The following is a 26,199-nucleotide window of genomic DNA, read 5'->3' as shown; positions in this document are numbered from 1 at the left end:
ATATACCACATAGCCTTTTATGCCATCTTTTGGGAAACTCAGGAAGGGTTTCTTTAGTGAATGTGACATTGGTACCATGGGAAGAGATCAGTCTTGCTCCTGTCTTTCAGAACAGAAGTGAATCATACCCTGCATAAAGAAAAGCTCTCCCTCCTCTGTGTCCCTAGGTCAGCTGTGCAAATGTCTAAGACAAATATAACAAAAACTATCCCAAAAAGCATGACAGATTCCTATCAAGTTTTTTTTCTAGCTTTTACAGTACAGTTCAAAAGCTCTAGTGTACTAAAAATTCCAGTATAGAACTTGAATGTGGAGGTAGTGCTGTGCTGCAAGGGCATCAAAAAGCCTCTTGATGAGCTACTGATGTACAGCAGCATGGTGCAAAGCTTAACAAAAGCACAACCCCCTCCTCTGGAGATCTACTTCAGGTTTTTATGTGAAAGAATGGGGCCACTGACGCCAATGTCATTTTGCTTTCTCCAAAAAGGCTATTTAGAAGTTATGTGTTTAGCAATATTATGGCGTTTCAGGTTAAGGTTCAGTCCTGCAAGTGAAATCAACATTGTTGTCTTATGCAGTATCTTACAGTAAAAGTCCAAGCCCAAGCCCCTTTCCCAAAGATTCCCACATTTAGAGCTGCTTCTGCTCTGTCCTCGTTAACACACAGACATCAGGAAGGCCAGTTCAACTCCACCATGAAATAAATGGAGACAGCAACTTACTTGTCTGGATCCTGGAAAAATTCTAACATCTAAGATAGTAGTAAATATTTATCTATCCTAAATTGTTTTCCCAGTAAACAAGGAAGACAGACCATGCATGAATTATCAAGTTAGAGATTATCTCTTGACTAAAGTTTAACTGCATAAATAGATGAATATTTTAAACAGCATTATAATATCACATCTTTTGTCAGCTATTGTGTTTGTAATCACTGAATGTTAATTGAGAATACTGTTACTATGAGCTTGCTTGAAGTTAGAGGAATTATTGGAGGATGGGGTGTGGGGGCTTGGCCATTTTATTGCTCCACTAATCAAAATGTTTCAGTGCCATTAATTACGCTCAGTGGCTAAGCCTGTATGTAAGTTAAAGACTTAAAAATGATCTGATTTGAAACTCTTTTCTATTTCATTTTGTAGGTAGTGTAAGTGATTCTGTGTCATGAGAAAATGTATACAACACTGATAAATCCATAAAGTATTTGACCTTTAATCAATCCTAATATTTTCAATCCACAGAGCCTTCTTAAATGGCTGTAACCTTGGCCCTTTCACTCCCATTCATCACAATTACTGTTAGAGCTGTCTGATGCAATGCACAAAGCATTGCATGTTGACATCCAATATTTTATCATTAATAAAAAATAAAAAAAATAAAAAAAATTGTTAGAAACATTCCAAGTACTTTTGCTGTTCTGATATTTTCCAGTGCAGTGCCCAGGAGAAGAAAAGGGACAGTTTTGATTTATGTCAGTGCTGGCAGATATTGTTAATTGATGTTTACTGTTGGCAGAATGTAGGCATAGTTGATTCTCTAAACAACTTGATACTTGATGCTGCATTAATTTTTAGTGATTGTTAACCCTTTTATAATGAGAACAGTGCTTGTAAAATACTAAGGTAGAGTGTGGTTTATATTTTATGCTTTGGAACCCCTAACAGTTATATGCATTAATTGAGAGCTTCTGGCCAAGCCAAACAGACCTTGCTTGTGCTAGAATACACGAGTTAGGACTAGCAGGATGGTTGCAACAGATCTACTGTTTTCTTCTATCTCCCAAGGCTTTTATTATTGTCTTGATCAAGGAACACTGCCATGATGGATAGACGTGTTAACAAAGTTTACCCATAGAGGGGCTGTTCTCCGTAGATGACTAAATGATCTGATTCTTGGGCCTTTTATTCTCTGTGTGCTTTGTCAGAGGAAATTTCAACGTTTTTTTCTTGGGCAGTCTCCTTACATACATTCTTTTGCCAAGTATGAAGAATAACACATTTGGATTGAGATAAGTATGATAATATTTCTGAAATTCTCTCTTGTGTAACATAAGCTTTCACATTCACCTATGATTCACGACACCCTTGAGGCTATAGGTGCTGCCCAGGTTTTTTTCCTGAAAGAGAACTTCCATTGTGTTTGCATTCTGAATGAAATATGACCTGTCCTATATGAAAATAACACTCAGATGTGATATCTCGCTGCTATTTGTCCCATTTGAGACCTACGACAAGCTTCCCACATCTCTCTCATGTAGAACCAAAATATTCTTTCATTAAAGAGTATTATATATATATGTATTTATTTGTGCAACTTTATATATATTTCAGAATAAGGAAGTATCATGACTACTTCAACAAAGAAGGGTGAGAAATGCAAAGCAGTGGCAATATTAATGGTTTTGTACATGTGAGCTCCATCTTAGCTGGAAGGGCTTTCTGTTCTCTTTCTCCATCTTGTAGATTTTTCTTAGCATAGTTTTTATAGGCTTTAACAATTTATTAGCAGGATTTATACTTTTACAGAAATCATGAAAAAATGACATGGGAAAATGATCTAAGTCCTCTCTCTCCCCCAGTGATAGTTCTCTGTTGTTTTTATAGCCATATTGCCAAGCCAAACAAAAATTATTAAAACTGAGCAGTGATGTGTAAGAATTAGCATAATATAATGTCTCTGGAATACTGGATGGAAGAACAAGCGTGATCTCATTTTTACTGCAGTTACCCTGTAGACTCTTTCTGTCTGTGCAGTTTGTGTTGGTGGAAATTTCACAGGAATGTCATGGAAGGATTTGTAGGCTTTCTGGCCAGGTTGATTGCTAGCTGCTCTGACATCCTGCCTCTGTAGACAGGATTGATATTAACTGCAAGATAAAATCTCAGCCCTGTTCCGGAGTGCTCAGCAATCACATCATTTGAGTACAGGAAATACAGATTGTGACTGTGTGAGGGCACCCACAGACTAGAGTGCCAGACCTCCAGTTTTGCATAAAAGAGATTCTGAGGGATCATTGTAGGTGTAGCAGCAGACAAATTTGGATCATTCTACTGTCTTTTAATGTATCTAGATAATGGTAATGGAGCTAATAGCCTTTTACTGAGAAATAAAAAGCGTAGAAGCTACATAGTTCTGCTGAATACCAATTGTCCTTAACTCCCAAAAGAAAACTTGTTGATCATCAGAACTTGCATTTTCAACCATTCTTGCAGTAGACTTGAACTTCAAGAGTCCCAAAGAACAACAATACCTGTTGTTCATGCTAAAACTTCACTGTGCATATTTAACGTGCTTTTAATAGGCTTTATCAGCTGCAGTACTTGCAGATTGTCCCACTTTGGTATAAAGTGGAGGAAAGGTTTTTGTCTGGCTCTATGTTGGTAAGGTTTTCCTTGACCGAAGCTTTGGAAAAAGCCTCTCCTAATAGCACTTCCAGGTACAAGGCTGGCAAATGGTGTTGGATTGTGGAAGCAGTTTCATATTTGCCAGTACATGGGTGAAAATGGTACGATGGGTGTTAGGAAAAATTTATAATATAATATATATTGGAAAGAATGCTAAAGCATTGGGACAGGCTGCTCAGGGAGGTGGTGGAATCACCCTCCTTGGGGGTGTTCAAGAACTGTGGAGATGCGGCAGTGGGGGATATGGTTAGTGGGAATGGGGGTGATGTGTTGACAGTTGGACTAGATGATCTTATTTTCCAACGTTAATGATTCTATGAAATTGTCCAGTGTCTAATTGCAGGGCCAGTCTGTGACTCCACTTGTGGTTCCATAATGCCTTCTCCTCATGGAGGGAAACACCCAAAAGGATCCCTTTGATGTGGTGCCATCATACAGTTTGAAGAGGCTTGGACCTTGAGTACTTATCAGAAGGTCTGATATGTGCTCAAGTACTGTATATGTCAGTCTTCCTTGCTCACTTAGGCTCTGCAGATGTACAGGCACCGTAAGAAATCTGGTGCTCTTGGCTGCTGCATTTCATGTCATTAGTCCCATATTTTAGGGCAAAAGCATTGCTTGTGCTTGTTAATAAGAATTACTATTGCATAGCTCTTGATTATACTGAGTTAAATTTGCTGCTGAAGCTGCTTTGCTGATTTATGCAATGAAATGCAGTGAGACTGATGTCGTAAAACTCTGTTCGTTAATTTTACTGTACATTGAACACTTAACTGTTGGTGAGATTTCTATTTATTCCTGCATAAAATAGTACCAGTTATCTAGGAATAGATCTGTGAAAAATATCACGGTGTTTACTTCAGAAGTAAATAGTCTGGACTCACTGATTAGCAGGGTGGGGAACAAGGGAATGTATGCTGCTCCATGCAGGAGGATTTTACATTGGGCTATCTGAGCCTTTGTATGTGGCAGCCATCTCTCCTGAATCCTGTCTTCCTATAAATCATCCCTCCTCATCCTCTGTTCAAGCAGCTGTTCAAGCTGAGGTGGGGTACTGCTTGTTGAGTATGGGCAAGAAGTCATAAGTTTACTCAGACAAATGTTTGGGATGTGAACAAGAATGTTGCCTGGGAAAACAGCAAGAGTCATCCCTCAGGCTCAACTCTCTTCTTCACCACTTGTGTTTCCTTAGTGCTCACAGGCAAAGTCCTTTCTTTTCCCATTCCCTGCCTTCTGTTTCCTTTCATATCCAACACTCATGAGAAAAAGCCAAACCATATACAGACACTGAAACTGTTTATCTTGGTAGAGGGAGTGTTATCTACGCTGTTCAGCTTTTTGCCTGAAGTCTTTCGTGTCTTCTTTTTCCTTGAGTCCTGTTGCTTAACCACTTGACATTTTTTTATCCAGATGCTAAAGTGAAGCAACCTTCTCCTGCAGCCTCTTTCTCTCCCAGTCTGAGTTTTGTGAGTTCTTTTTTTTCCCCTCTTATCTAGGGAAAGAACTGAAGCTGATTTAGGAAGTCAATGGCCATGGACAGATTATGTCTAGCTGCTCAGGAAATGTGTTTTCAGGCCAATGTATGGTTCCAGGTCAGAGAGGAGAGATCTGTTAATGTGGTAACAGTAATTTCCAAAGCTGAGCTGAATTTCACCTATTCCTTCTAGAATTTTCCATAGGTTCATATTGTATTTTCTAGTTGTATTGCTTTCCTTCAGATTCTAAGCGGAATGACTTCCCAAGGGCAAGGCCAAAAGAAATGTATGTTGCTTTCCTGGTGCCTTTAGAGTTCAAAACGTTTTACAAAGATCTAGGGAAATATGACTCTATCTGTGCATTCCAGTTTGGAAGTTTAGGGTCACCCTTCCCCAGCTTTGTGCAAAATGGAGAGGTAAAGAGGTGTATGTCACCCAGCTGGGGATCAAATGTTCTATCTGAAGATATTTATGAGTATGTTGTGGTATATGAAGCTCTCCCTTAAAAAAATTCTATAATTCTGGTCTCTTTTCAGTAGTGCGTGGGGACAGGACTAGGAGTAATGGGCTGAAACTTCAGCATAGGAAGTTCCGCACGAATGTGTGCAAGAACTTCTTTACGGTGAGGGTGATAGGTGGCCCTGCACAGGCTGCCCAGGGAGGTGGTGGAGTCTCCTCTGGAGATATTCAAGACCCGCCTGGACGCCTACCTGTGTGACGTGATGTAGGGAGTCTGCTTTGGCAGGGGGGTTGGACTCGATGATCTCTAGAGGTCCCTTCCAACCCCTACAGTTCTGTGATTCTGTGATAAATGTGCTCAGCAATGACCCTTGACAAACTCAGGTGCCCTACAGTAAAAATATGAGCAAGTTTTTATTCTGTAGAGCTGCTGAATTTGCTCTGTGATCTTGGTGCTTTCCTGAGGATCTGCCTCCCAACAGCAGGCAAACCAGAGTCGTGTGGGTAGTGCTGCTCTGCATACGAAAGTAGCGAAACTAAAGTAAGAAGATACAGCTCTTTGCTAGGAATTAGTAATAAAATGAAACTTGTATCCAAGTTTCTGTGAGGAGTTCCCTTCCAACAGATGAGTCTGCAGAGGCATTGCGGTTGTTCATGTCTACACGTATTTATATATGGCAGCTTTATCGCTGAAATATCAACAGCTCAGAAACAAAAATCAAAGTAAATAAGTTTTCCTTCACTTGAGTTCTGTAAACCATTCACAGCTGTTATTTCAGCTGTCATGTGGGAATATTATGCGAAAGAAGAGGAATCTTCCTGGGCTAAAGTTCAGTTCCTCCTTTTCCCTCCACCAGTGCCTTGCGGCAGTGCCTTGTGCATTTGCGGAGGGGCCTGTGTTCCCCTGCTGAGTTCATGGAGCTGCAGGAAGCCTGGGCTTGTATGGATACATATCTTATATGTGTTTTGTGCTGCTCCTAAGTGAGCCTGAAGCTGGGCTGCTCTTGCAGACCTTTGGATAAACACAGTATGGTAGCTGATGCACTTTACTTTCAAGGCTTGTGTTTTCTGGATGGCATGATGTAGGAAGGTGCTGTGTTTCTCAGGGGAGCACAGGCACTCTGGAGACACCAGTTCATTTTATTCTCCTAACCATGACATCTTTAGAGCAGCACATCTGTCACACAGGGGTTTCTCCAGGTATGGGGGCTGTGATTCCATCCTGGTTTGTGCATTTACATATCTTTCTCATCCCCTGTGGACGTAACTCTGTTGTCTTAGGAGACTTGATGTTCCAGGAACACTGAGTATAAAAAAATCATGTGGCATGCTGAGTGCCCCCCCAGCCCTTGCCAGAGTTATGAGAAGTCAAAGCATGCACTTCCCATGAGCAGCAGGACTTTATAGCCCTGTAGCTATCCCTGATATAAATGCATGAAGTTGTGGCTGAACCTTATGAGGAGCTTTTCTCTATTTAGAAGTTTCTTCTGCTGCACTGCCTGTTTTTGCAAAAGCTACAGAAATTTAAAGCTCAGGTACATGGACCGCTGGGTGGGACTCAGCTCCAGATGTGCAGAGCTAAGTGTGCATGCACACTATTTAAACTGGTGTATCCACAAGGAACTGGGTATGTGTCTATGAGCTGTGAGATCAGCTGCTGTTGCTGACAGCAAAGATGCAACTGGTATGATCTGTGACCTTGCCAATCATCTGTAAATTATTGATACAGTGTCACTGTTTGCAAAAAGGAACATAAGATGTATAATCCCAGCCTTTATTCCAATTATGGGCAAGAGTGGTCAGAGAGCTATAATGGTGTCAGGAAGAGATTTGATAGGATTTTATGAACTTATGCATTTAGAACTGTTTTCTTAAGATGCCAGGAATTGTGTAATATGAATCCCTTTTATTTGTTTTGCATTTGATGCCTTGAGGACTGTTTTAGCCTTACATTCCAGATTTTCTCATTGCCACATGAGATAAAATTTACATTCCTCTGAAGCAATAAAGACAAAACCCCAAACCTGCTCTTGCTTCCAGAAGCTGAAGATGTGAAAAAGCTGCCAAACAGTTAATCCTTGTAGTAAAATACTGAGTTGGCAATGCTGCAGCTGTTCTCCTGTACCAAGGCATTTAGTGGATGTTCCTGTTTAGAAAGTGAACGTTCATCTTCCAGAGAGTGTGCTTACGTTTCCCTTATAAACCAGCAACCACATGGAAGAAGCAGATTGAGTGAATCTCCTAATTAGTAAATATGCCCAGGGCTGTTTGTTCCCTACCTTCTCTTTTGACAAAGATGTGCAAGCTATTTTGCCAGCAGATATCACCGTGTGTATCCAAATTGCAAGTGAAGTGAACATGAGAGAGAAAAAAATCTCTCTATTCATAAATGTCTGATTTAGGAATGCTGTCTGGAGCATATGTGGGCATATCTTCAATTCCTTAGTCAACATATATTAAGAGGTGGCTTCACTTGGGTGCTAATTAAAGCATAATTTTTCACCCTCCTGTTCTTGTTTCATCAGAGGTATATATTTTTAATGTGTTACCTGCTCATGGCCCCTAGAACAATACAAAAGCCTTTAACTGTCAGAATTGAATTACTGTGGCCTTTCTTGTCAAAAAGAGCTCTTAGATTTATTTCTGTGCACAATGTCACCATAAAATGCTACTTTCTTTTCTCTATTCTGCAGGCAATGACCTATAATAATCAAGTTTCATTGTCACTTCAACCTTTGTTCTAAAACATTATGATGTGTAGAAAATTGATTAACTGGAATTTAGTATATACAACAAAAGGAAACTTTGTTGAAACCCAGAGGGCCATTTCTGTTCAGTTGATAAATGTATTAGTTTCTTTGGTTTCCTGAATTACCAGGTAAAGGGCAACATTTTCCAGATCTAACTAATTTCACTGAAACATATGAAAGACAAATACCAGAAGTCAAATCTAACATATTCTTCCCAGGGGCCTTAACAAAAAACCCACCCCAAATTCTTTATTTTGAAAGGCTAAAGTACGAGTGCAAAATTAAATGGGTGATTCATGTGAGATATGTGAACTGAACAACACATCAAGCTGTTGTACCAGCTGAAATGGCCTGGGTTTCCTCAGCACCGTTACAGAAAAGAAACGAGGTGAAAAGAATACATCACTGTGTTATTCCAGCCAGGCGAGCCGTCAATGTATCTCAGGCTCGCAGCAAACCAGACCCATTGCAGTGAGCTTTCCATGTAGGACTGAGGCACTTAGCCCCAGAGACAAATCTTTCTTCCTGTGTCCCCTTGAGGCATTGAGGAGTTGGGTTCTGCACAGGGTCCCTGAGAGAAGGGGGATGCTCAGCACTGGTGGCCTTGTGAAGGCCTTGCTCCTCTGATGAGGTGCAGCCAGATTCCACCTTCCCCCTTTAAGGAAGTTCTTGGGTTTACAGACTCGTGGACATATGCAGAGAACCTTGTCAGGCTTGCTGCTAAATATTGTTGAGTGCAAGGCATGTGGCTGCCTTTGTGCTTAGGTAGTAGCAAGTAAGAGCAATCGTAACCAATAGACATGTTATTTATCAATTCCTTGACGATTGTGTCGTGTTTCTTACAGGAGGCAAACGCAGTAAAAAGTATAGCGTATGTTGGTGCTTCCTTGCTCAGCAGCAAGTTTAATGCTAGTCAGTCTGTGCCCAGGCACCCAGGTAGGTCAGTGGTACCCTGGGGTGCATCAAGCATGGCACTGCTAGGTGGTTGAAGGAAGGGACTGTCCCACTCTGCTCTGGTATAGCCTCATCTTGGGTGCCATAGTACAAAAAGGACTTAAAACTATCAGAGAACATCCAAAGGAGGACTACAGAGATGGTGAAGGGTCTAGGAGTGAAGAACTATGAGTTGCTGCTGAGAATTCTGGGTTTGCTCAGCCCAGAGCAGAGGAGCTCGGGGGAGGCCTCATGGAGGCTGCAGCTCTTCACAGGGAACAGAGGACAGCGCTGAGCTCTGCTCTCTGTGACAGCAACAGGGCCCAAGGGGATGGTATGGAGCTGCATCAGGGGAGGGGAAGGTGGGGGTTAGGGACAGGATCTGCACCAGAGGGTGGTGGGCATGGCCCTGAGCTGCTGGAGTTAAAAAAAAAAAAAAAAAAACCAACAAAAAAACATTTGGTCAGTGCTCTCAGACACAGGGTTTGGTTTTTGGATGGTGCTGTGTGAAGCCAGAGGTTGGACTTCATGATCCTTATGGGTTCCTTCCAACTGATTGTATGATTTTTTGATAAACAGCAATTTAAGCAAATGTAAATACTCTCAGCTGGGCAAATGAGAATCCTTGACTTATCTTCTGTAGGAAATTACAGCCACCACCTCTCAAGGCATGAAAGTCTTCCCCCATTGCCAGTGTCTGTCACATTTGTTTCAGTTCAGCCAAAATAGCTCCTAGGTATCATGGGAAGAAGCAATGGCGTCTGAGTTCCTCCTGGACATCGCTTGAACCCTTGGCATATTTTGTTTTGTGCTGGAATTGAATTTGATGTGATAGGTCTGGAAAAATACAGAGCTGACAGTCTCTATACACAACCAGGATTTCAGTCCACATGGGTAATGAGACCCAAGTACCCAGCCACTTTTTTCATGCCACTGTCAATTTAAATAGCATTTTTAAATGAACGGTGGGGTTATTTGGGTCTATTAATTACAGTAATTGTTTCCTGCGTGCAAACCACATGTATGAGATGTGAAAGGCGTGTGTGTGTGCAAGGCAATGCTAGCGTGTGTGAGACCAGAGCAGTTCCCCTTTGAAGATTTTTTTTTTTGTCCCTAGAGAGGGAGCTTGTAATGAGCAACAACATTTACAGTGAAGACTTCAATGCTCCTTGTTGCCCTATCGTTGCCTTGCCTTTCACGTGGAGATTAAAGCCGGTGGTTGAAGCTGCTCCTCCTTTTCCCATGTGGTCGATATAAATTCTACATCAAATGGAAAGGAGGAAGGGCAGGTTTGGCTGTCAGCAAAAAATGAAGGAGAGGTCTGACAGCAGCAGGAGCAGGGGCTCAGTCCTCATTAATCTGGAGGGCACCAGAATAGTAAAAATAAAACCTGAGGAAGATGCCTACTGTGCCCTTTAAACATAGAGCCAGTGACTAGCATAACGAGAGGAGAAGCACTGATAAGTATGTGGGGAAAAATGCTTTTTGTAAGGCTTGCCTACTGGCAGATGTGATGGGAAACTCATGCAGATTTTGATAGTTTATATAAAACTTTGAATGCTGTGGTTTGTGTGTTATGGAAGTACAATAATAATTCTGTAGTTAAGTTTCTAACCTGTTTTCTATTACAAGTCTCTGCCTTTTAACTTTCAGAAGAAAGCCTTCTTTCTGACTGATTACTATATTTTTTCTTAGCACAAAGTGATGCCAGAAAAAAATTGTTTGGGGAAAGTTTGGGATTAATCTGGAATTTTGCAGAGTGTTATTTCCCCTTTTACATCTCCATTTGGTGCAGTGCCTCAACTCAACAGCAGCCCAGCTCCTGTGCTCTCTTGCCCTTCTCCTCTGGAACAGCCCACTTTGGAGGGGAGAGGAGAGGGATGGAAAAATGCTCAGCAATGCATCCTGAGAGAGAGCAGCCAGTGTGGCTTTATTGAATTAGGGATGAGCTATGCTGGGAAGAGAGGCAGATCTCCTGGGATAGCTAAGAGCAGATAGTGAGCACTTGAGCTGTGTATGTGGTTTGTGCATTGAAGTCAGGGTGGGGTCGTAAATCACTCCTCAAAGGCACTAGGGTTCATAGATCTTCTCTCAGCTTGGTTCTACAAAAATTTGCATATTCTCAGTACTGTTTTTTAATTCAGTCCTGAGTCCTTTCATTGTTCCTCCTTGCAGCAGATGAGCGGCAGCAATTCTGTTCTGGAATTTCCAAAAGTGAAAAAGCAAGAGGTGCACAGTGACAGTACAGGGTTTCTCCCCATCCTTGGTTTGGGATGATTCCTGTGCTTGAATGCAGCCAAACTCATTTTCAATGCAGCTGGAACAAGAAACGCTCAAAAAAAGCCAGAATATTAGCTACTCTAATCAGTATTTTCTTTCTTCTCAGAGGAAATTTTTATAGGTAAGAATATCACTCCTTTTACCCCTTCTCACCTCATCTGTAGAAGTATGGAAAGGCTTCAAGGTTCAAAGACAAAGCTGTGAAATAAGACTCTCTTTGTTAGCTGAGCCAGAAATTTGAGACAGTAGAGATTATTAGAAAAGGGTTAGGTCAGGGTACACTTTGGTTCTATTCAAACATGGAGAATGGAGAGGCTAAGGTCCTATTGCACACAGAACCCAGGCTGTACATCAGAGAAGGTTTATGTTAGCAGTGAGACCCAATTAAGAAGAAAACACATTTTCTCTGTCAAAAACCCTCTTGCTGCCTAATATTGTTTATTATCAGTTAAACTATTTAAGGCTTTGCTGGCTTTTAACAACACAGCTTATCATAGTCTCTACTATTTTTGATGAATAGCTGAATCCTTTAAAGCCCCTCTTTTAGCACCAGGTGTAACGTACATTCCCAAATTGGTCAAATGAAAGAAGTGGTTTAATCTCAGAACTGGTGGCCTTCTCAGATACTTGAGCAGCTATGCAAAACATTTTTGTTAGGAAGTGAAGTTTGTGTTTCTGTCCCAGTTCAGGGACAATTGCAATTGCAAGAAAAATTGTTCTCGCCTGGGCTTAGTCACCACTACAAGAAGGCTGTTAGAGCATGATTTGAGCTGTTTTCTGGGATGTATAGTCAATCAATGTAAATTAGGGGTGCTTTTACAGATGGCCAAAAGTGTAATGTCCTTAAGAGCTCATTAAGATCTGGGTATTGGAAAAGGCAAGGCAGAAACAGATTAATCTGGTAGGGAATCTCTGATTAGAACATTAGGTGTTCTGGATGAGAGCGAAAAATAAAAAAGACTATTCCTTAAAATTTCATTTGTTTTGAAATACTGTGTATCATGAAGGATTTTTATGATGATCGAGTAATCCATCTAACTCTTAGATGTAACTAAAATGAAATAGTTAAATTAATTCTTCTAAATGAATAAACTTCAACAAACGTTTGAAAATGAAATAGTATGAAGAGTTTCTTTGTAAGTGAACTACATCAGCCTTGTGGCTTGCCATGTTTTGTATTTGCTTTACTAAGTAAGAAAAAAAACAAACTTCAGGGTGAGTTGTTTTATATTTAGGCATGATTAAAGGCTCTTACAGTATTAATGAGACATTAATGGGCACTTACATCTTGAGTTTAAAATGGATTGATTCTCCTTTTTTGAGAGGACACCACTGCACAGACAACGCTGCATAGAAATAACATGTCAGTAATATCACACTACTGTACAGATTTTAAAGATAAATTTCCATCTGGCAAGCAGACATTCAGGAAGGAACTGTGGCTTTCACACAGATCATGTTTGCAAGGGATAAAATACAGCTTGAAGCTTAATTTCTGCTTCTCACTGTTGGCAAATGTAAATATGCTTTAGATGTATCTCAAAGAAAGTGAGCACAAGCAACCGATATGGAAAAAACTAGTTTCTTCAGCTTGTCCCACTGGAGGCTTAAGACTACTCACGTGGTCATCCCAGAGAACAAGAGCCAAACAGAAAACCAAAAGGAATTCAAAAAATGACTACTACAAAGCAAGAAGAAAAAGCTCTGTTAATGCTTTACTGAAAACTTCAGTGTGCTCAAAAAAAACATCAGTTCATTTAACCCCTGTGAGGTAAGATAAATAATAAAAACCACATTTATGAACCAGAAGGCAGGAATAACGCCTATCAAATGATGCTCTTGCTGACTTCATTGGTCTTTGGAGAAGGTCCCCTCTAGTTTATGCAGTCGGGGCTGGTGGCTGTTGTGGGGTGGAGGAGCCTGACTGTCTTTTTTTGTTCTTTTGCCACAATAGTAATCCAGCATTATAGGAGGTAAGATGATGGAATACTAGTTAGGTGGTTAGTGAAGAGCAGTGTGTAAAACCGAGCTTCACTGTTTGCCTAATGTACATGCCACTGACAGACATGAATAATAATACTCTCTGTTGCTGTAGTAACATTTGTCCTAAATTATTCAAGGATGGTTTACAAATGATGCACAGCATAGTTTGAAAAGGAAGAAAAATACATTTACATTAGACAAAAAACATATGGCATTTTTAGCAAACATTCTGTAATCTGGAGTTGTCTTTGCTTCCAAGATTGAAATTTAAGGGTAACTGCTACTTGTAAATGATGTAAATGTTAAACATAGGAGCAACAGGTAAGGCTGATTTAAAGATACATTTTCAAACTGGAATGATAGCTGTATTTACCTCAAGGTGAGCTGAAATGAAGAGTCAACCCCTGAATTTTCTATAGGGAAAAAAAAAAAACAACTAAATATTAAAATGTGTGTAATGGTATTAAACTTTTCCATTTCAAATGCAGGTAAAGTCAGTATGCTAGTGTAAATATTATGCAAAACATTTTGGTCTTATTCTCTCCAGGAAGAAAGATTTCCTAAAACCTGTTTGTCATTGATCTTACAACATGTCAGCGTTATGGATTACAGAATAGATTTGACTGGCACTTATATGCTCATCCACAAGGAAATAGGCGACTCCTGATTCATAAGCACCAATGTCTTGTCTTTGAAGACCACCTGCAAAATTGCTGATTAAGCATGATCAAGGTTTCTTATGAGATCTCTTGAGGTCTAATGGTTTAAGAAAATGGGTTTTGAAATTGTTATTGCTAATAGGTGTTACACTAATGCTTTTAGGGAAGAGTTTCCCTCATGGATATTTCCTTATTTTCATTCAGTATTGCCTCTCCAATGGCCACTGTAGGTTTGTTCTTCATTTTGGAGAAAGCTGATTTATATGCTGGTTATCTCACTGTGGTTCACTGAAATGAAGGCTGTTTTAAAAGGGATCATTGGTGTAACTCTACCTGGTAAGTGTGGATGACAGCTGTCAGCAGTTCATAGTTGGAACTACTGTTTTAACCATTTTTTCCTCTTTTCCCAAATCATTGACCAACTATTACTGTTATAGTGTTTAGGTAGCAGCAGCTACTTCTAAGAGAAACAGACTTGCAATGTGGAGCTTGGAGATGAGGCACCTGTTAGCTATTTGCTCAATCAGTGGCAAATTGGGATCTGAATTCAAAATAATTCCCCTTTTCATCTGCAAGAGTTCTCCAGGAAATGGGATTACACTGAATTTAGAAATGCTGACTGTTTAAACCAGTGCAAAACTAAAATAGATGTGTCAGTCTGTGGCTGTGGAATTGCTCAGTGCTTGGCTTTGGGGAAACAGGATCTTGTGCTTCTGGATCACGGGCTGGAGTCCACTGCAGGTCTACCTCTGAAAATAGCTGCTCTCTGATGGCTTATTGCCTGTAGATTAGGAATGAAGTCTCTGCCTTCAGTGACAGTTCTTCATCGTAAAACTTACCTGTGCCATGGGAATTAACTGACACGTAAAGGTCAAATCTAAAATTGGGCTCAGCATCTGTTCTCACAGTACCTTTGGCATCGGGAACGACTTTCATGGGGATGACCTTATTTAGATCCCTTAGACTTGAGGCATCCCTTCATCCATCACGTACAGGTGATCAGTTTCACATAGGCAGGGGAGGCTTGAAGCAGAATTGGAGAGCATTTGGCGAGGGCACACAGCAGCTCGCGTGCAGGCAGCCTTTGGCTGAAGGGCAATGATAGTGCATGAGGCTGTCTTTAGTGAGCCAGATGGGGAGGGGGAGGCTGACATCTGCAGAATGGCTTGGATGCAGTTCAGACATTTGCTCAAATGGAAAAAAGGATTTAGCTAGGGACACTGAAGATAGAAAATTTATCTCTGGCTGAGCATTGGGCTTCAAAATGATGGGGGGAGGAACAGTCAGGGCTTTCTTCCTCTGTATCAGACAAGGTAGGGTTGGCTCTGTCAGGGAGGTGTGGTGGAACAGGTAGGTCAGCAGATCCAGTTACAAGTCAGTGCAGACGGTGACCAGGCTGGGTATAGGGTGTAGCTCTTAAATCAGATGTACTTGTTCTCTGTGCTGGAAGCTGGAAGTGCTCACTGGATCTGAAAATGTGTTGACCTATTTAGAAATTTGAGCCTACATGGACTTGCCTTAATTTTACTAGCTGAATTTTGATGTTTTGCCCTAGAGATCCTTTATTTATTTATTTATTCATTCATTTATTTTTGTAGCCACTTACTGAATTACTGCAGGGTATAAATTCTAGAAAAAAATAAGGACTTGAAACATCAGTATTTGCCAGAGTGCATGATTTTTTTTTTTTTTTTTTAGTACATATTATATTTAGATCTCAAGATTTCTTATAGTTCTGCATTAATAACTCTTTATGCAATTAGTAATAAGTTTATAACTGTAAGTCACACTTGAAAACTAGGAAGGAATACAAGATTTATTAGTGTGGTAGAATGTGCAGTACAAATAGTGATCCTGCTTTCTTACAGTGACTGCTTTCAGACTTGTTTTCTGCAGCTCTCTGGGTACAAGGGAGGTGATAGAATCAGCATGAATATGTGAGAGAAAAATGCATTTGTTGTAGAAATGAAGATTATTTGCTACACGTTCAGATAAAGCAAGACCTCAGAAGTTTTGGGTTTTTTTGCTACCTCTTCAGTGTTGTATTTTGGGGTTTAATGAGTGTTTAACGGTACATGTTCTAATTGCAGTAGGCCTTATTCAAAATGTGCAGTAGGGCGGTATTAATGTTTGTGCGCTATGCAAAACCAAATACCAAGTGGTGCTCAGCATGAGGCTTTAGCAGTCTGTAATTGGGCAACACACAGAAGACTACTTTACATTCTTCTCTTCTGTAACTGTGGTCTAGTCTGGGTCCCAGAGGTACCAGGCTTGTAAATGTCTCTGCACCAAACTTGGTGGTGAAATTGCTGGGCTTGCTGCTTGCAGACATTTAATTTTCTAAGCTTTTACCAGAACTGGTGGTTATTTATTTGGAAGTCTCAGGCATGGGAAGTTAGTTATTTGATTTAGGGGGCAGTCCTTGCAATATGTGATTACTGCTGAATATCCCTTTGCTCCTTAGGAAATATCATAATTAATACCATTTTCTTGATTAGCTGATTCATAATTAAATTTAGCATACAGCATATGTTTATTTCATTTGATTTAATTTTGTAATAAATCTTTTAGATTATGTATCACATGTCAATTAGCTTTGAAAAATGGAAACAGATGCAGTATATGTTTTAGAAAAGAAAAAGGGTTAAGCTCACTGTGGGCTTCAACCCATGACAGGTTGAGGAATATCTTCTATGTCATTGGAAGAAGAACAATCTGAGCCCTCGCAAAATTATACCCAACCCATGTGTGGAGGGTAGTGGTGGTGAAAGTGGAAAACTGGAGAGGAAGAGGGGGGGTATCTTGGGCAAAGAAAGGATTTAATTATATTGGAATTAACTCTAGATCACTCAACTGGACTGAAACGAAATTAATTATAAAACATTTATTTTGAAGAATCTGAGCCAGAAAAAGCACAATGCTGCCAAATAATATTTAATAATTGTATTCAGAATTAGAAAAATAAGCCTTTGGGACTCTCAGTAGATCATTGAAACCAACTGTTCTTTTGATGAAGTATGTGTCTTTCTCAGATTAAATTACAAATGCTGTCTCATGTTCTCGTGAGATTCTGTAAACCCATATTACATTATTTTAGTAAAGGAAAAACAAAAAGAATTAATTGGTGATCACAGAGTTTCTAAGAAGGGGCAGAGGAGAGTTTTAACAAGCAGTTACTCAACTGTCTGCTCCACACTGCTTTTCCCCAACCTGAGCCTCACACTTTCTATGGTACTGGGAGAAACTGCTTTTCATGAACAATTTCATATTTCCTGGCCCTGCTTATGTCTTGTAAGTGATGACGTGTCTTAGAAAATAGAGCAACAGAAAGAGAATGACGGTTGAGTGAGTTGGGAAAAACACAAGGAAACCTTTTCAAAGAGAGAATGGATGTGTTTACCTTTTGCTTTGGCTTCAACCATGTCTAGACACAGCTTTACATGCTTAATGGTAACTGCAGAGCCCTGGGGAGAGCCACCTCGCTCATTAATGCCCAATGCTAATGCCTCCTAGAGCTATTTTCTTCAAGGAGGTGTTACATGGTGCCACCAAAACTGTCAGAATCAAGTTTGGCAGGGCCTGGCAGGGGTCATTTTGGCTTCTTGAAAACAAAATTTTACAGGTTACTTATTTGCTCTGTCAAATGCCTCTAGTCCTGAGACAGGATGTTCACAAACAATACAACCCCTACTCCATGGGTACATATTCACCGTTAACAAATTTTAAGCCATTCTTTGGTGTTAATGTAGATTTGATGACTGAAGCTTTCTGAGATGTTTTGTGTGGTGAATTGAAATGCAGTTGCAAATGGAAAAAACGTTAATTGGACTGGACAGCTCTGTGTTAGATTTCAGGTGCCCCACAGCTGTGAGCCTTTTTTTCTTTTCAACAGTGTTTTAGTCAAGAAGTGGAATTAATAGTAGGTTTATCTTAACATTTCTGATTTTTCTGGCTTTGCTTGCCCAGTTTGAGACTCCCACTGGGAGATAATTGAAGTACCTCCTGGGAGAGTTTCTGCAGCAAAACTGTTTACTTTTCCAGTTTTCTTTCTGATGGGCCTCTTAAAAATTGACAGAGATGTGGTTGGATGTGTTGATCAAGTTTTAAAAGGGCTTTAGGTGATGAAGACAGATCAAATAGCTGATTTGGAATGATACCTGGTGCACTGTTTTTGGTCAAAATCAACTATTATTTTGTTAGATTTTTAGATGTCAGATTTGTATGTCTTAGTTTATTTTATTATTTTTTAATTAAATTGTTAGTCTGATTTTTATGTTTCGCATTCCATTAAAACATTTCTTGATAACATTTACTGTTTAGGATATGTAGTATGTGGAGTAAGGTGGAGGATAGAGAGATTAATCTGTCACTTTCAGACTGGTGCTTTTTGCATTTGTCACAGGAACTATCTTCAAAGGGACTGTGTCCAAGATGCTTCCTCTGTAGAGAGTTGACTGTAGAGAGTTTTCTCTTTAGAGAGTGACTACTCCATATTTTGGCAAAGAAAAGCAGTGATAACTCTCCTGAGTTTGTCTCTACATGCAAATGCTAAATGAAGTTTAGAAGTTTAGACTGGGAATTCTCATTAAATTTGGAGCGATTTGGGAGCTCTCTGTTGGTACCGGATCTGTCTATCATGGCAATTTATGATCTTAGAAACCTTTGTGATAATAACTGCAAAACAAGGTGAAAATGAGTGAAAATAAAAGTTCAGGGCCCAGGCTGATAATTGCTGATTAACACCTCATCTGTGAGCACTTCAGTTGGTGTTCATGGCTCCCTTCTTGTATAACAGTTTAACTCTTATCTGGGAAAGGCCACAGAGTATATGGGAAGCAGATAAATTCTTTCCCATAATCCATGACAATTTTTGTTCCAAATAGAATTCTGTGAATCAGGAAAATATGATAGAAAAATAAAGCTGAGAACTGAAGAATATGGAGAATCATAAACAAACACATGAGGTGTTTCTTGGTCCTAGATCTTGCTTTCCCTACTGGTAGAGGATCAGGTCTCCTGTCTGGCTTCCTGCAATTGAACCAACAGTATAGGGATAACATTTTAAGGATATTTTAAAAAACTATAACTGCTTGGGGAGCCCAGCCATTCTTGCACATATCAGACTATCCCTAATCCTAAGAGTAGGTTCAGACATAAAGCAGATCCCAAATGGCTTTCTCCAGAGAGCATGGGGTTTGGCTACTGCCCCTTCCTGCTGCCTCATGACCGTCCCAGCCATGCTCCTCCTGGGTACTGCTGTACAATATACATAGCAATCAGTATGAGTAAATCTATTACCATGGCCATTATAACAGCAATAAAATGGCTATGGAGAGAAAATAACACCACATCACTGAGGTTTTGCCTTTGAACACGTTCTCAAAGATATAATTAAAACCACCAAGAGCTTATTCCAAAGCCAAAGATTGTAAGTGATGGGTCTGGAATCATGCCTATTGCAGGAAGGCTAATTACACCATAAATTAAACTTTTTTTTTTTTTTTTTTTTTTTTTTTTTTAGCCAAACATTATGACCTTTAATAAAATTGTTTTTACAACCGGCTGTCAATAAATCATCCAAGAAAGCTAGTGAGAAATGTTCTGTGAGCACTTCACTTCTGCAAATTTCATTAGCTGCAGTTTATTTGGTTTTGTGAGCTATGATGGCTTTTAAATCTCAAATTAAAAGCTCCGAACCATAAAAACTAATTTGAGAACATTAGCATCTCGGTCTTTGAAAATGAGCCTCTCTAATTGCAGAAATTAGTCAAGATTGTATAGCGATCAGGAGGTCATTAAAAAAGTAGTGCATAGGCAGTGCTTGGTTCAGCTACAGAAGGTCCAGATAAGGTCTTTTGAGTATATAGTTAACAACAGAAAAAATATCTTTGGTTAGATTGATTTTAAAGCCTTTAATCTAATGGTTTGATTTCTCAGACATCGGTTTTCTTGTATTACTTATTCTCATGTATACTTCAGGCCTTTTGAATTTGGACACGTGCAAGAAGTTATATTGCATCTTGTAGTATTGTGTATGTAGTGATGAAGTATGGGGTAATGTCAATAGGCTTTATTTCAGGAACTCTTTTTGTTTTGCATTCTTAAGGCTCCTGTACTACCTCACGATAATTACAAATATTTGGAGGAAATATACTATAACGCTTGATTTGTGACTATGAGATGGACATATTTTAAACTAGACACTTTTATTAGATTGGTACCAGAAAATGAAGCTGTTAGCTTTCTACTTCTCTATCTCATAAAGCTCTCCTAAGTAGCAGAGAAAGTTTACTTTGTGCTTTAGAAAAATCTACAAAGCCTTCCAATATGAAACTGATGAGACAAGATACCAGTTCTTATGTTCTCATTTCTTTTTGGAATGTAGGTTTCCTCACATTTTTGTTTTACTCTCCATAATTCTTGCACTCACTGCTCATCTGACTTTCTGTAGATGATCATTTATCTGGGATATAGATCATAAAAATCAGATATACCTTGCTGAGAAGTGCACAGCTTCCATACGTTCTTGTTTATACAGTTGCTGACATCTCACACAAACAGCTCCATTCTGCCCTGTGGTTTACAACCAGAAGGTTCCCTGGAGTTCATCTGTAAAATGTGATTACTCCCTCTCTCATGTTTGGTTTCAGGGACTCTGAACTTTTGGAATTCTAGAATGGATCATTTAGGCTGGAAAAGACCCTCAGTATCAAGTCCAATGATCAAACACACTGAGTCCCGTCACTAGAGCATGTCCCTTAAGTACTACATCCACACATCTCTTGAATACTTCCACCTCTTCCCTGTCCAGCCTGTTTCAGTGCTTGGCCACCCCCTCTGTGAGGAAATTCTTAATATCTAGTTTAAACCCCCACTAGTGAAACTTGAGACTGTAAGTGACTGTAAGTTTAACCAAAAGATGAAGGAGAAGACATTCTAGTGCATATTTTTTACTATCAAATTTTAAAAACTACCACTTTTCCTGTACTGTCCTTGTATTTTTCTTCCATACCACATATATGACTTGCCTTTACAAAGCATGTTCCCCTAGACTGGTAGCACATTACAGCTTTGCTGTGTCTGAAAGAATCAACATTATGTTTATATTTCTCATACGTGTGCTCAGTGAGATTGGTGTCATAGCTATTCTGATGATCTTTAATGTTATCGGACTAAATTTCAGTTAACACAATGTTTTGTTTGGTGTTTGTTTAATATTATTTTTTCTTCAGGCATTTGGTTATACAATTCATAGCTGTCACTTAAACACTTTGGAAGAATAATTTGAAAAACAGGAAAAACCTAAAACCAACCCCAAAATAGCATATTTAGATGTCAACTCTGAAACTTACCATATGAAAAATGAATTAGTTGTAAGGAAGATATAGGCTACTGATGAAAGCAGAAGAAATCCGAATGTATAAATATCATTTACCTGAACTCCATGAAACGTACACACATACACGTGCCTGCATGTGCACACACAATGATGATGCTGATCTGGACATTTTCCTTCTGGCTTCATTAATCAACTAGCTAGTTACTCTGAAGTATTTCACTTCAGCTTCGCAGATCTGTTTTATGTATATACATTTTTCAGCTCTTATTTTGTTTGAGGTTTTTAAATATTACTTGGCTTGCCCTTCCATTATTCTTGAGTGGCTGGGAAAAAAAAGTAGATTGCAGACCCCCATGGACTGATCTAACACAAGCAGGCAGATGTTTTTCCCTTTTCTTGGGTCACGTAGTGCATTCAGTTTAAAAACAGTAATTCCAGAAAAACTCTCTTGAGACAAAATACCAATCTCGTATAATAGTAGGCATCTCTTCCTACAACCATTTGTCAAATGTGAAAACCATAAGCGCTTCAGGTGAATAGTTTCCATTTTGTTCCTGTTAATTAACAATTTGAATTTATAAAACATTTTCCATGTGAAATATGCGTCTTAAATATCAGAATTGCCTTGATGAGCAGTGTATGCTTTTCACAAGTTCTCTGTCTAGCAGTCTATTAATTAATCTCTTTTTGAAGTTATGTTTCAAATAATGAAGGATCAAATGATCCTTCCAAATAGAAAAATACTCTTCAGATTATTATTTTTTTCCATATGGATTTAGCAGGTGATCCTAAAAAGTGGGCGCTCCCTGTGCATTCAGTGAAACTGTCAGTGAGAAAATGGTGTCACTCCATAGGGCCCTTGGTCTGTGTTACCACCTGCCTGCTAGAACTTTCTACAAAACTCATTTCCATTTAATTTTTTTCCTTTAGTGCTAGTGGAACTTCTCTGTCCGTTATAATTCTTTGGAGCTTTTTTTTCCTCATTGAGTGGCATTGTCTTGCAGCAGTTCCTAGAAGAGACAGTATAAATATTAATTGCATTAATTGTAAATTAAACAGACGTCAACATCTACTACGTGCTCAAAGCTTGAGGGAGATGAAATGCAAGGACTTTCAGAAGCAGTGTATGTGTCCAAGTTTTTGTATGTCAGTTTGAGTTTAAGATTTTACCTGAGGCCTGGTACCAGGACAGGGGAAACCTAGCACTTTAAATGAGTGAGTGATTCCTGATAGCTGCAGGCTCACTGCAATTGGACTATTATAAGTTATATAAGTTATTATAATAGTCTTATAATAAGACTATTATAAGAAGTTTCCTTCTGATCTTTCTGAATTGATGCTCTTTTATTGTGTTTTTACACAAGAGCAAGGTTTTTAGCTGCTGAGTTAGTACCTATTACTTCATACGTGCTCCATTTTTTGCCCTTCAACCTAAAGTGAAAGTAGGAGTTCTGTAGACTGCTAAAGAGTTGCTGGATTGTGAGAGTGCTCAGCATAAAGCCAAGATACCAAACACCTGTTTTTCACTAAACTTGAGGATGTTGGGTAGGTCAAGAGGGGAGCTGCGGGTTAGCTCATTTCACTGTAAAGCAATGAAAGCCATAAAATATTATGAGCAAAAAGCCACCTGTTCCTGAATTAGTACTTGCTGTCTAACTTTGTGGTTTAAATTGAAAGTTCGATACCTAGGCAGACTGTTTTTCTTTTACTCAGACACAGCCTGTCAATTGGTACATTGCCTTCACAATCAGCTCCATCTTAAAGCTCTTTGAAAAACATAAAAGCAGGTGCACACATGCATTGCTTCCTCTCCCAAGCACAGCACTATCAGTAATGCTACTTTTCTGTAAACAAAGCATAAAAATCAGATGACTGTCAGAAACTAGAAACAAAGTACACGGGAAGATTTTCAGAAAGATAGATCCATCACAATGAATGGCTGAGGCAGCACTCCTTGATTTGCTTCAGGTGCTGTATTTTACAAATGCTTTCCAAGCAGTAGCTCCCCTCTAGTAGCTGACTAGCCTTTCTCTGTTGGACAGAAAAGCTGATGGTACTGCTAGGTGCCAGTATGGAAAAACAGCAATATTTGTATAATTTGAGATTTTGTGTTTGAGCTTAGAGCATTTATTTTTTGTATTCATTAGCTTTTCTCTTTCCCCCCCATTCCCAACAACATACTGATTTGTACAGATTCAAAATGTAAATGTGGAAGAAAATGTGCCAATCTTAGAGAAGAGCCACATACATGTCGAGAAGCGTTCTGTAGTACAAAGGGGCAGGATGCCACCATCTCCTCTCTACACTAGCCAAAAGACAGCTTAATGAAGGCAAGAAGAGCAGCCAAAAGGGGGTTTATTGTGGCGGCTAATTCCTGAGATGCCTGCAGAGGAGGGGATACTATAAACAGATTTACTCTGTCTTGTTCTAAAGATGATGTCAATGTGGTTGACTCTCAGGGACTTAAGGGCTAAATGCTCTGCATGTCTTAAAAAAAATCTCTTTTACTGCATATCCTCAAACTTTTGTTCTTCCAAAAATGATTCCTGATAACCATCTCTAATGAACAAATAATTGTAGAATTTCCTGAGTTAGAAGGAACCCACAAGTCCAACTCTTGGATCTGTGCTGGATCACCCAAAATTAAAATCTGAGAGTGTTCTTCCAACTCCAGCAGGCTTAGTGCCATACCCACTTCCCCTACTTTTGGGGAAGAGTCTTCCTAAAACCCAACTTGACCCTCCTTTGACAGCTCCATGCTGTTCTCTCAAGCCCTGTTGCTATCACAGATAGCAGAGCTCAGCGCTGCCCCTCTACTCCCTCTGAGGAGCTGTAGGCTGCCATGAGGCATCCCCTCAGTCCGATCTTCTCTAGGTTTGCCCCATCCCAGGTACAAAGCCAGCCCTATGGAACCCCACTAGGGATGGATCTTCAGCCTGGTGTAGCCTTGTTTGAGCCAAACCTGTCAGTGAATTTTTTCACCCACTGTACTATGTGTTTGTCTATCTGTACACGGGACATTTTATCCAGAAGGATTCTGTGAGGAGCTATTGAGAACTTTACTAAAACTCAAAAATATTCCATCATCTGTCTTCCCTTTGTTAATTAGGTGAATAACATTGTCATAAAAGGAAATTAAACAGGACTTTTCCCAGAGAGAGGAAGAGAGAGGCAGAGGTTCTGGGGCAATGATTCAGATCTCACAGGGTTGAGGGACATGATTTCTATACACACTTCCCTCCATAGATACGACTTGTACAGTCACTGTGCAGAGAAGGTTGGGTAAAGGTCCCTTTTAATGCCCTCATATGAAAAAGATGCATTCTACAACTGGGACTTAGTGCTTGTGGGAGGACTGGGAATCTCTGCTTTTTAGTTCCACAAGAAAGTTTGTGCCAATGAAATGATGTTCTCATCACTCATCTTCTGGTGGACTTCTCTTATCAGGAAAGATGAAAGAGGAGCTTTATCTTTAGTAGAAAAAAAAACAAACCCACAACCAAAAACTTCCATTTATTTATTTATTTTTTTTTTTTGAAATGTGATATATTGGGTTTAAGGAATAGCTGTATGAAGTTCAAGCTTGCAGTGCATCATCTTTACTGTTAACATATATTTGCCAAGTAATATGACGTGCTCAGGAGAACCATAGCTTGGCTGTGTTTCAGTGGTTTAATATTTTCACATTTCTCTGTGTATTTGATCTTTTTTATAATATTTCTTCAGAGACTGCTCTAAGTTTTAGTCTTGCTTTGATTCCTCTTATTTTGTTAGTTCTGTGCTATTTAAACTGCAGGATCAAGTAAGACGATAACCAGGTTAGCTTTTCAATCAAAAGAAATGAAAAGAAATAGAATGGTCAGAAAAATGGAAAGGATTGTCTCAGTCTCTGTAAGAACTACACATAGAGATATTAACTGATGGATTTTAATGCCTGTATTTTAAAGTTGGCTTATGTGACTTTTATTGGAAAAGCCTTAGAAAAACCTTAAAAATCCCTCCCAAAATCACGAAAAGATTGATGAAGTGGCTATTTGATTTAGTATTTGTGCAGGCTGGTATTTACCAAAAGCAAAACCTCATATTCTACTCTGCATACTCCAAATCCACTTCCTCAGTTTCTGAGATAGGGCTGTCAGCCATTTCCAAAGCTCTGTGGTAGCACGGTTTATAATTCTTTTGATAATATTTTCTCTAATAAACATAAATAATCATGAACTCGTTTGGTATTAGCATGGATGCCGTAAATATTTCCAGGGTATTCCATCACTTATTAGAAACACTTAGTCATAGATCTAAGACTGAAGCAGCAACGTAACTGTGGATGAAAACTTGAAGGAATGCCATCCTGTGTAATGAAAATGAGTGCTGCCATGTATTGTAATGTGAAATAGAGCAGGAGTATGGCAAGTGAGACCATGCAGGAGATGAAAGACTGACACCGAACTTGGAGAAGGCTCCCCATAGTATCCTGGGGGCTTGCCGGGGCTTCAGGCACTGTGTTCAGGGTGGAAGCTCCCCTGCCTACCAAGTGGCAAAACAGAAACCCTGCTCTTTAAAACTATTGAAGTGACATATTTCTCCATAGCCACATCGAAAATAAAGCTTGTATTGCAGTTGCTGAGGGGCAGTTTAAGCTTTCCTGTTGATTCATTTTGTGTAAGTTTTTCCCTTTGCATTCTGTTTTTTGCTTCTTGAAGGGACAGGTGTTTACATTTTGACTAGGGTAGCAGGAAGGCTTTATAAACTTCACTTTCCTATTTTCTATGAAACGGGCTATTATTTTTGCACTGATTATATATGATCTTCGCACTGCAAAAATACAAAATGTCAAATTCTAGGCATCTACTCAAACTGAAGGAACATGGCAGCTTTTTAAGGAGTCCAAATACTGGTCTGTGTGAGTGTTTTATTTTT

This window comes from Excalfactoria chinensis, chromosome 3 (genome assembly GCF_039878825.1).
Source record: "Excalfactoria chinensis isolate bCotChi1 chromosome 3, bCotChi1.hap2, whole genome shotgun sequence".
Taxonomy (NCBI): domain Eukaryota; kingdom Metazoa; phylum Chordata; class Aves; order Galliformes; family Phasianidae; genus Excalfactoria; species Excalfactoria chinensis.
The sequence above is the reverse complement of the archived record's forward strand: the minus strand, read 5'-3'. Positions refer to the sequence as shown.